This window comes from Squalius cephalus (assembly GCF_949319135.1).
Source record: "Squalius cephalus genome assembly, chromosome: 1".
In the NCBI taxonomy this organism is placed as follows: domain Eukaryota; kingdom Metazoa; phylum Chordata; class Actinopteri; order Cypriniformes; family Leuciscidae; genus Squalius; species Squalius cephalus.
The window spans coordinates 65,795,914-65,804,572 of NC_137122.1; the positions used below are offsets into that span (position 1 = coordinate 65,795,914).

The 8,659-nt window shown below is 38.6% G+C and overlaps 1 long non-coding RNA gene across 1 annotated transcript; it reads left to right on the top strand.

The window, feature by feature from the left end:
• The first annotated feature begins 433 nt into the window (after nt 1–433).
• LOC307159717 lies at nt 434–8,292 on the top strand. Its single transcript, XR_013821433.1, has 3 exons — nt 434–507; nt 8,012–8,104; nt 8,217–8,292. It is a non-coding gene; the product is annotated as an uncharacterized lncRNA (long non-coding RNA).
• The last annotated feature ends 367 nt before the right edge of the window (nt 8,293–8,659 follow it).

Below are 8,659 nucleotides of genomic sequence, written 5' to 3' on the forward strand. Positions count from 1 at the left end.
ATGAATGCAACGCGTTTAGTTCTTATTCTGGGTTAATCTGTTTATAACGTCAGCCTGTGGTTTATTAATAAGGTATAGGTTACAACTTAACGTTACAGAATTTGATCTTTTAATATTAATTTCTCAGTGTTAAGTATTTAGCCTGCTTAAGCATTTATAACCTGTGAGTAAATTTGCTTTTCTGTACATAGTATGCTTTATTAGTATGGTTAGTATTAGGCTAATACATTAAATACATTAAGCGTTTTAGAATGTCTAATAACAAAACCTCCCAGTGCTTTAATCTAAGCTACAGTCCCAGTAAAATTGGCTGAAGCTCTGAAGCAAGAACAAATAAGGCCACATTCGACTGTCGTAGACGGATATGTTTTGACATGTTTTCTGATGTTCTTTTTTTTATGACAGTATGTTTTTCATTATGGTTTTTCCAGTTCATCACTGCCTAAATTTGGTGAAATGAAGGAATGCCACAACTTTACTGATTGAGAAAACAACGTTTTGGCAAAGGTAAGTGAAGCTCCTTTTTAGGATTTATAAAAAGTAGTAATACTTTTGCAAACTTTGTTACAACCCACGGCTTGGCACAATGATATTATTTAAAGTTTTACGAATTACGCTGAAGCACTTATTATTGCACTGATTGAGTATTAGCTGTGAGCAGACAGAGTAAATCAATGCACTGTAGAAAACAGTGACCGACCATAAATGAGAAAAAACAAAGTTGGAATATTATGTAAATTAAATTAAGGAATTTTTTTTTAATCAGTTCCATATCAGATTCCAGATGATCAATGGCTTATGCCGCGGCCACACTAGACTTTGAGCATGCAAAATGTCTTCGGGCACTACAACGATCGTGATATCATATGAAGTCACTCGCACCCATTTTTATAAACGTGAATTCAACATATAACAAGTAGTAATGTAAAATGTAGAAAATATACAATCTACTCGACTTGACTGCAAAAATATAGTTCTTTTAATTCAGCCCAAAGGTCACGCCACAACGTATATGAATAGAAGTCAATGGGACGTAAAGTGTAGTGACTGACCCTTTAGGACAGTGGTTCTTAATCCTGGTCCTGGGGACCCTCTGCACATTTTGTGTCTCCTTCATTAACACACCTGAATTAGATCATCAGCTCCAAGAACTGAACTGTATGTGTCAGGTAAAGGAAACATACAAAATGTGCAGAGCGGGGGGTCCTCAAGACGAGGATTAAGAACCACTGGTTTAGGGCCTTCATGCATCCTCGTGAACAAGATGGAGGGAAGTTAGTGAGGGAAGGGCATAAAAAATTGACTTAAACACAGCCCATGATGCTATGCTGTTCATCACTCAAACTAAAATCATTGAATTTTAATTGATAATGGCACCACATTGTGCAGCCTATGATTGTAAACATCTAGCTATAAATTTCAGATTAATAAATTATTTAACAGAACTAACCCCTATATAAATGTGAATAACTTTTGGCTCTATAGCGTTTTAAAAAAAAACAATAGTGCATGAATTTTTTGGAAGAACATCGTTTTGCTTGTGCTTTGGCTCTGCATGACTGTGCAGATGAATATGTTCTTTCTCGTAACACAAAAAAAAGAGATAGACAGATGATACTACTGGTCATAAAACATTCACTACTAGGCTTAATAGATATAACCAGTTTAGATGAGAAAATTCTTAAAGGAACACTCCACCGTTTTTTCATATTAAACTGTTATTCCCTTAACTAAGACGAGTTGATACCTCTCTCGTCTCAGTGCGTGCACTGAATCGCTCTGGCGCGCGCCGACACTTTGATAGCGCTTAGCCCAGTTCATTCATTAGGGACCAAACAGAGATGAAGTTAGAAGCGACCAAACACCTCCACGTTTTCGTTATTTAAATACAGTTAAACGAGTAGTTACACGACCAAGTATGGTGACAAAATAAAACGTGACGCTTCTAAGCGGGTAAAATGGAAAATGTATAGCACTTGGGAGCACTATGACTCGGCGCAGTAATATCATCACTCCTGGGGGGAGAGGATTTTTCAGGAGTGATCATGTTACTGCGCCGATTCGAAGTGCTCCCAAGTGCTATTCCGCCATACATTAAAACATAGAGGTGTTTGGTCGCTTCTAACTTCATCTCTGTTTGGTACCTAATGAATGAACTGGGCTAAGCTAAGTGCTATCAAAGTGTTGCCGCGTGCCAGAGCGATTGAGTGCACGCACTGAGACAAGAGAGGTATGTATCAACTCGTCTTAGTTAAAGGAATAACATGGAGTGGAGTGTTCCTTTAAGCCAACTAGTCAAAAATGTTACTGTAGCTTTACCCAATAATAAACACATTACTTTGTTGAAGAAAAAATTCCAGCACAGCAACCATAATGGCATAATGAAATGAGTATTCACAATAGATTATGCTTTACAATGAACCCTGTTAAAGAGCTAAGTTTAACTGTTTAGTAACAAACCTAACTTGCATTCATGCCCAAGTGACGTACTTACTACCTAAAACAATCCCACTAGGTCTAAAATATAAACGCTTATAAAGGGCAGTGAATAGTGAATCAGGGTTAGAAAAAAACACATTTAGAAATGAGGATTAATGCATTGAATTTTAACTTAATTTAAACAGCATAGTGTTAAAGGACAAGTTCGGTATTTTTCACTTAAAGCCCTGTTTACAGATCGTTTCTGATGAAATAGAATGGTTAAGATTAAAATTTGGACACATGCTGCTGTCCCGAGAATTTTAGGTTTCTTTGGTAGCACCCCCCCACCTCCACAATGGTTGCATAGGTGCACTGGAACAATCCTTCATAAAACGCATTAAACTTTTGAATACAAAGACGTGAAACTCACCTAGTGGTCAGGGGTGTTCACTGGTATGCTCACACAAAAATCGCTGCAAAAGATGCTTTCCAACAGGTTTTATCGTAGTTTTTGTCCAACTCCATTGACTTGTATTGGATGTGCTGTGAGGCTCTCAACCGAAGAATGCATGGGTGTGAGGCGTTTGGAAAAATAGGTCCACAGTTTTACAACGAATGGTAAAACACCTGTTGGAAAGCATCTTTTGCAGCGATTTTTGTGTGAGCACATCAGTGAACACCTCTGACCACTCGGTGAGTTTCATGTCTTTGTAAAACGAAAGTGTAATGCGTTTTAGGAAGGATTGGTCCAGTGCACCTATACAGCCATTGTGGAGGGGGTGGAGGGTGGGGGGGAGGGGTGTGCTACCGAAGAAACCGAAAATTCTTGGGACAGCAGCATGTGTCCAAATTTCTATTTTAACCGTTCTATTTCATCAGAAACGATCTGAAACCAGGGCTTTAAATGTAAAATACTGAACTTGTCCTTTAACATGTTTTGCATCTTTAGTTACAGTTTCAATTTCCCTGGACATAATGTATATTTTGAGTGTGTATGTTATTTTTTTCTTTTTCAGAAATGTGGAAATGTAAAATTTGTGGACTTGAAGTTTCTTCAAGGTCTAAATTACTAAAACATCACAGACTGCAGCACAGACATTATGGTCGTAGTCAGAGATACCCTTGTACATATTCAGATTGTCCATGTACATTCAAGACATGGAATGCTCTACTGATCCATTTGAGTAGAAACCATCCTGCACACTCTGCAGTAAATGACAGACAAATGTCCACCTTCACTTGTCATTTGTGTGCATGCAGTAATCTTGCATCAGAAAGAGATTACTTTATTCACATAAATGGTCATTTAAAGAGAAATGAAACCGTCCATTGCATGTTCTCTGGTTGTAATTTCCAGTCAAATGTTTGCGGAACCTTTAAGTCGCACAAACACAGAAAACACAACCCACATTCATTCAATGATTTTAAGCCTGGTGTAGTCACCATCTCTGAACAATTAGAAGAGCCTGATGAGGTTCAAAATGTTGGCAGTAGTGAAGCCAGTGATGCCTGTTTGAATGATGACTGCAATGAAGTGGTTGATGACTTGCCTGGTGTTGTTGTTCAGAATTTAGCAGCAATTCTATTAAAACTGGAACATATTGTACATGTTCCTTCTGTAGCCATTGATGATTTTTTGGAAGAACTACATTACCTGTTAAAGTCTGTGTCTGTGCCTCTCTCAGTTGCTGCAGTACAGCAGGTGTTTGAGAAACATAATCTTCATGCTGATGAATCTGTCATAAAGGAAATAGCCACTACCATCTCTGCATCTAACCCATTACACTCAGCAATAGGCAGTGGTGGTTCCTTATGTACTACATATAAGCGCAAGAAGTTATACAAAGACAGCTTCAGTGTTGTGGAACCTATTGAATATAGTCTTAATGAACAACAGACTAACACCTTTCAGTACGTTCCTATTTTGAAATCTTTGCAGCTGCTTTTGGCAAAGCAGGGCATTGTTGACAAAGTTGTTGAAAATCACAGAGCAAGAACTAGTCCAGCTAGTTGTGACAGTCATTTTTATAGATCATTTCAGGATGGTACCCACTTCAAAGAAAACAGTTTGTTGTCTGGGGAAGACTTAACAATTTCTTTGACTTTATATGCAGATGATTTTGAGGTGTGTAACCCACTTGGGACGTCCCGAAAGAAACACAAGCTTTTTGCTGTGTACTGGATTTTGAGCAATTTACCCCCAGGCTCTAATTCATCTCTCTCCTCAATATATTTGGCTCTCCTGTGCAAAAGTGAGGATTTAAAGCACTATGGGTATGAGAAAGTCCTTGATCCTCTTCTGCGTGACCTTTCAATTCTGGAAAAAGATGGCATATTTGTTCATCTTCTTGGAACCTTTCTTAAAGGTACTGTTTATTGTGTGGTGGCAGACAATTTGGCAGCACATGGTATTGCTGGCTTTGTTGAAAGTTTTTCAGCTGAGTTCTTTTGTCGGTTTTGTGTGGGAAAGAATTCTGATGTCCAGGCAAAAGAAGTTCGGTCTGGTGCATTCAACCTCAGAGATAAAGATCTTCATAAAGATCATGTTAAAACTGCACTGGAGAATGGCACAAGCTGTTGTGGAGTGAAAAGATAATGTGTTTTTACTAAGCACCTCTCTCATTTCAATGTGCTATCTGCATATCCACCAGATGTGCTTCATGACATTTTTGAGGGTGTAGTGCCTGTAGAACTTGCACATTGCTTAGCTTTGCTGATATCAAAGAAATACTTTTCATTGGAAAGCCTCAATAAATCAATCCTCCAGTTTCCCTACAAGTGGGAAGACAAGAAGAACAAGCCTCATACCATTCCTTGTACATTTTCAAGGCGCTACACAATTGGTGGGAATGCCCATGAAAATTGGAGTTTGATCAGATTGCTTCCATTTCTGATTGGGCATGTGGTGCCTGAAGGTGAGCCTGCATGGCAGGTGCTAATGGACCTGAAGGATATTGTTGAGTTGGTGGTTTCCCCAGTACACACAGATGAATCCATATCCTTCCTTGAGATGAAAATTTCAGAACACAGGCAGAGGTACCAAGAACTTTTCCCCCATGTCAAACTTCTGCCAAAGCACCATTTTTTGGAGCATTACCCTGAGATGGTAAAATCGTTTGGTCCTCTTGTCAGTCTATGGACTATGCGTTTTGAAGCAAAGCACAGCTTTTTTAAGCAGGTTGCACGGCACACAAATTGCTTCAAAAATATTCCCTACTCGCTCGCTGTAAAACATCAGCTGATGATCTCCTACCACTTGAAAAGTAGTCATGAAAAACATACACTGGAAGTTTCGTCTGTCTCAACAGTTCCTCTTGATGTTTTGCAGACAGAGGTAGCTCACATGATCAAAGATAAATACCCAAATGTATCAGGGGTCCATTTGACTAAGAGTGTCTCTAGCAAGGGCTTGAACTTCAAAAGTGGTATGATCCTGGCACATGAAACTACAAGTGGCCTCCCTGACTTTGGAGAAATTGTTCAGATTTGTATAGTTCAAAACACATTGTGCTTCATAATGAGACGATTGTGTGGTTGGTACAGGGAACACTTCAGGGCTTTTGAGCTTAGTGCATCACCAACACGAGAGATGTTCTTTGTTGAACATGGAGATTTAGCTGATGATTATCCTTTGGCTGACTACATGGTTGGTCCTTTGCGCTTGGTGACTTTGAAAAGACACGTACATGCATAAAAGCGTACATGCATAAAAGTTGATGTGCTGTATTTAAAATTTTTTTTTTTTTTTTACCTGCTCGTTTCTTTATTTGAACCATTAATTTTGTTGCATTTGGTTAAATTATAACTTACAACAAATTAATCCCCTTGTATTCACAGACTTACCACAATGACGACTTCAATCCGTCTAAGAATTATTCTTGGAGAGAACAACTCTCAGAGGGTCATCCTTCAGGATGGCATGCCTACTTCTGTTGATGATCTAACCAAGGAAATTGCAAAGCAGTGTAATCTCCAAGGGAATTTTAGATTGCAATTCATGGACCCAGACTTTGACAATGACTTCATGAATCTCATGTCCACATCAGAAATCCAAGACAAAAGTACACTGAAAGTGGTATTTTTGACAGCATCAAGTGACAATGACTCACCCATACCACATGTGGACACATCTCGAAGTGGAAGTGCATGCTCCTCACCAGCTCTGTCAATCTCATCCTGTGACGCACTTATACTTTCATCTCCTCCATCTACTTCAACACACTCTGAATCTTCTGCGAGTTTTTCTCCCGAGTCGTCCTCTAGCATGAAGTCCTCGTTTCACATATGATGCAGAGCTCAAACTGGAACAAGGTAATACAGCTTTCAAAACACAGGGCACTTTACTCAGTCCTGACCCAAAACTGAAAATCTCAATTTTAGATGGACTTGCCGAAGAAATTGTGAAGTACAAAGTCTACCCTTCTGATGCAGAATATGATCAGGTAGCTGCAGCACTCGTTCAAAAGCATCCTTGCTTGAAAGAGAGAGGTTCTGTAACTGGATACAGTGGATGGAAAGCCAGTTTAAAATATAAACTTGGCAACTATAGAACGAAATTAAGAAATCTTGGTTGCACAGAAGTTGCAGTAAATTCAGTCAAGCACAAGCCAGGTGGTATATCCAGTCCTGCATACAACGTAAAAAAAACACGCAAAGCTGAGGTGAATTACTGCCCTCCCCATCCACAAGGGGAAACGGAAGAAACTCTTGAGGCAGTCAGAAAAATACTTCTAAATGAAGTAAAAAAAAAGAACAATGAGAAAAATGTAAGAATGCTGATGGACAAGAGTTTTTCAATTAGGAGGCACGAGGTGATCAAGGAACCACTTATTGCAGACTTCAAAACCAGGTGGCCTGCTCTTTTCAGAACAGAAGAGGTAATTGAAAGTTTTTTATTTAAATTTTTGTTTGCTGTTTGACTATATTGGGTATTGTAACAAATTAATTTTCATGTGTTTGTAGGTTTGTGCAGAATTTGAGAGAATTACGACAATTCCATTGGTGTCGACATTCTTTGCCAAGCTGGATGGATACTCCGGAAAACTAATGATGTTTGCAAACCGAGGAGGAGTCCTTGGACAAAGAATTAAAAACCTCTTGGTGCCCACTACACGGGTATGAAAAACTGCACTTAACAAAACCTTTTATTAAAACATTATTCTCTCACTGGCCACTGAGTTTTAGGGTTATAGTCATGAGCATGCATACAAACAACCCACAGATTTAATAAGATAAGGTTTATTTCCATGATAAATACAATTTTTACTGTAAAAATTTCTTTCTTCTGCTGAACACAAAGGAAGATATTTTGAAGAATGTCGGTAACCAAACAATTAACTGTTCCCATTGACTTCCATATAAAAAAATGTTTTATACTATGGAAGTCAAAGGGGTCCATCAACTGTTTGGTTACCGACATTCTTCAAAATATCTTCCTTTGTGTTCAGCAGAAGAAAGAAATTCTTACAGGTTTGAAACAAAATGAGGGTGAGTATATGATGCCAGAATTTTAATTTTAAAGTGAACTATCCCTTTAAGGAAATAATCAGGCAAAGTAATAATAGATGAATGTTGTTATTTGCATCTTTAGACTGATGACATTGAAGTGAGGAGAGCATGCATAATCAAATCTCTCTGTGCATACCTGAACGAAGAGCCTAACAGTCTGGTTTGGGAGTATATGGTGAGTATGTGCTTTTTAAAATGTTTCTGTATTTTCAAGGATGCTTAATGTTTTGTTAAAGTTAATACACAGGAATTTAAGAGTACTTTATTTTTTTAAATATCCCTTCTAGGATACAGACGTTGCCAGCACTGAGGAGGCGATCCAGAAGACTGTGATGGGAATTTATGTAATAAGACATGAAGGTGCAGACATGGAAGACAGCCCAGCAGATCTTGGAGTGGTATTAGAGGGTCAAAAGGTTCTTCAGGACCTTACCAGTGTCTCATATGCAGCAGCCATGTTGCTGGGACTGATTTATGGACTGAACCTGAGCTACCCTCCTGAACTAAGGTACACATTCGAAGTCCTTTAAAAAATAATTCTGGAGCTAGATGGCAACAAGTTGTCCAATAAAGTCCAAACACTGAAGACCAAGCTCTTCTCTGATGTGTTTGAGTAAGGACTCTAACATTCTGGCATTCCAGGAACAGTCCTTAATGTTAAAAAAGGGCAAAATTTTTGATTTTGCTATTGCAGGTTACACTTGTATTTTTCGATGTTCAATCTTCAACT